This window comes from Anomalospiza imberbis, chromosome 4 (genome assembly GCF_031753505.1).
Source record: "Anomalospiza imberbis isolate Cuckoo-Finch-1a 21T00152 chromosome 4, ASM3175350v1, whole genome shotgun sequence".
Lineage (NCBI taxonomy): Eukaryota > Metazoa > Chordata > Aves > Passeriformes > Viduidae > Anomalospiza > Anomalospiza imberbis.
The window spans coordinates 71,005,983-71,009,685 of record NC_089684.1 but is presented as its reverse complement, the minus strand read 5'-3'; positions in this window follow the sequence as shown (position 1 = coordinate 71,009,685).

Here is a 3,703-nt window from a genome sequence, read left to right as displayed (position 1 = left end):
CCTCCACAGGCCTTGAATATGACATTTGTTCTCCACCCCTATCTCCCTTCAACCTTAATGCACAAGAGCATTTTCCTGTTTGGAAATGTATTTTTTACTTCATGAGCAAAAAGCCTTTCTAAAAATCCTCTCTTCACTAAATCGATTAAAAACATTCCGTGATGTTTAAAAAGATACAAGAAATCCTTCAAAAAATAAAAGTGTTGGTATAACTGCAACTGGGATCATTTTTTTTTTCTTCCTCCAGTTTTGTTCCCAGCAGAATTAGTAAAAGTTTGGAGAAGGATTTACACAGCTGGGCTCTGGCCTGTCATTTGTGTGCTGTGTTCAGCTCACAAAAACAGCTCTTTTAAGGTCTCCAAGGAGACAAGATACTGCATTTCCTACAGCCTCCAGCACTCTGGAGTAAGAATTTCTGTAAGGCTTGGGAAGAGCAAGAAATGAGTTTCTATCTGGCTGAAGAATCATCAGAAAAAAAAAAAAAAGTGAATTTCTAGGATTCCTTAGGATGCCTGTCAGTGCAGGCAAAACAAGAGTGATCACAGCCTGAATTTCAAAACTGGGATTAACACTTGAGAGCTGATGAAAATGTTATAAATACAGATATAGATCATGTAGGTGTCTTGCTTTGATTAGTCCTCTGCTGTAACTTGATTGTCAAATGAAAAACTGCCAGATGCCCCTTTAATCAGTGTCTCTCCTGAAGCTTTTCAATTTCCAGTAGAGTTTACTCAATTACATCACTGAATCTGGGAATGGACTTGTCTGTCTGAATTTTTCTGATGAGGCTTCAGTGCTACTGAACTCTTCAAGCCCCCAGAGCTTTTTCAAGCAAGAAACAAAACCCATCCTGTCAGAAATCCACGAGAGTTGGGCCTTAGCATTGGTTTCAGAGAGGAAAATGAGCTTTGATGCTGAAGCAGAGTTTTCCTAATTTTGAACGAATTAGCTCATTCTTGGCACTGTATTTATTTGTATTCCCAAACTATTACTGCAGAGCTGCTGCTCCTTCTCCAGCTACATTTATTCCTGTGCAAAGCCCTAAATGAGAGCAATATTTGTTCTTGGAGCTTTTTAGAGCTCTGTATTTAAAATCTGTGTGGATGTGGCATTTAGGAACATGGATAAGTAGTGGATTATTAAGGACTATGCTTATTTTAAAGTGGCTTTGTTAAAATAGATCCCTCATCAGCTCCTTACCAACTGAATTTCACTTCTTCATAATTGTGGTGTCTTAATTAATCTCTGCTTATCAATATTAATGTGATTTATATGCATGTCTCTAGACAATATTTGACAATATTTGATCTCTTTTATAGCTCTAGTGAGGCTGGAGAACAGAGGAATTCTGTGGAAGTGGTTGCTGAGGTAAAATGACATTTTCATTTAGGCATTGGGTGGACTGACAGAGCCCATCCCGAGGGATCCTCCACAATTCCATGAGAATTGTGCAAACTGCGAGCTCTGGCAGCTGATTTGACATTAAGTTATTACTCAATAAAACAGAACTCTCCAGGTGTCAGGGCTGGTGATGTGCATTTTGCTCAATGCAAGGAGACACAAATTGTGCAGAACTAGAAAGAGGCAGAAAGGAAATTTCTTTATAGTGAGTGATTTGTGCCTGCTGAGGACATTCTGCAGTTGCACATCATCCTATGTGCTTAGTTCGTTATTAAAAATAACTATTAAATAATATCCAGGTCTAAAAAGACATAACACCAAAGCCACTGGTTAAAGAGGATTAAGGATAATTGGTTTTAAAAGGTGCCATTTTCAGAGTAAGCTTCAAACCCCTGGGAAACGGGAATATTCTCATGTGGAAAACAAATCAAGCTGCAAAAATGAGTGGTTTACTAGAGAATAAATTGGCCGTGCAGTGTGGATGGCCTCTGGTGTGAAGAGTTTTTTCCACCTAGCCTACAAAGGAAGGTATTTATTTAAAAAGGTCAGGATGAACAGAAGAATAAAGACATAAAAGCAAAAGAGTTTGCAGAAAATCAAGCTACTGAAAACAAAATTATTCCAGACCCTACGTAATAGAAGATATTATGTGTTACTGTATTCATCATTGCTATAATCAATCATAAATAAATGGCTTTAGGCTTGTGCTTCTATTGACATAAAATCATCAAACCTTAGCAAGAATTGTCGCTTCATATTAATGTTAAAATCACTCATTATAACCTTTATAGACTCTTGGGTTATTTTTTTTCTCAAAAGAAGAGCAACTATGACATTATGGGAGTATAGAAAAAGGCACTTTTAAATCCTGAATCACTAGAAATGAGTAAAAATAACGAAACCTAAAGAGAGCAGCAGAGCAAGGACAAACTGCTGCAGAATTCCCAGGAGCTCCTGTGGAGGAGCAGCCAACTGAAACCCCACCAGGAGAGCTGGGCTATCAGGGTGCTTGAGTGACAGGCTGGAATTCCCGGAGTTCAGCTTTATAGGAACTGTAATAACTCAGTGATCAGATGATGGGCACGGCTAACGAAGCCTCAGGGGGCAGCTGCTCCATCTTCTTCCCTGGCATCTCGATGAAGAATCCAGGATGACACCATGTCAACACACACACTCCAACCTGATAAAAACCTGATAAAAACCTGCATAATTCATGGGCAGAGCGTGCTGCAGGCAGGGAATCACCACTGAGGCTGCACAGAAAATCCTGGGATACACCCACGAGCTGGGATGGTCCTCCAGGTCCTCCATGGCTCCTACAACCTCAGCCCTTCTACCCTGGATGTGACCTCAGAGTCTAAAGTTTCAATCTTACTGTGACATTTTCATATTCATATTTCCTGCGCTGTTTTGGTTTATTTTTTTTTTAAAGCTTTATGCAGCAACACTCTCTCACTGGTGGCTGGATCCTGGGAGCAAGGGAAGGCAGCACTTGTCCCACAGGAAACCCTGTGGCATGTGCCACCTGGAACAGCAGGATGTGCTGAGGTGGCTCTGGCTTTTGAGGTCTCTCAAAAGAGAGAGGGACTGGGAGAGCTCTGCTGGGATGGACAGGGACTGGGACAGCTGGACAGGGACAGGGACACCTGTACTGGGCTGGACAGGGACAGGGACACCTGTACTGGGCTGGACAGGGACAGGGACACCTGTACTGGGCTGGACAGAAACTGGGAAAGCTTGACAGGGACTGAGAAAGCTGTGCTGGGCTGTACTGGGACTGGTACAACTGGACAGGGACTGGAACACCTGTACTGGGCTGTACTGGGACTGGAACACCTGTACCGGGCTGTACAGAAAATGGGAAAGCTGGACAGGGATTGGGACACCTGTACTGGGACTGGGACACCTGTAGCAGGCTCTACAGGGACTGGAACACCTGTACTGGGGTTGAAACACTTTGTACTGGGCTGTACTGGGACTGAGACACCTGTACCGGGCTGTACAGAAATTGGGAAAGGTGGACAGGGATTGGGACACCTGTACTGGGACTGGGACACCTGTACCAGGCTCTACAGGGACTGGAACACCTGTACTGGGCTGTACTGGGGTTGAAACACTTGTACTGGGCTGTACTGGGACTGGAACACCTTTTACCAGGCTGTACAAAAAATGGGAAAGCTGGACAGGGATTGGGACACCTGTACTGGGACACCTTTTACCAGGCTGTACAGAAATTGGGAAAGCTGGACAGGGACAGCTGTACCAGGCTGTACAGGGACAGGGACAGCTGTACCAGGCTGTA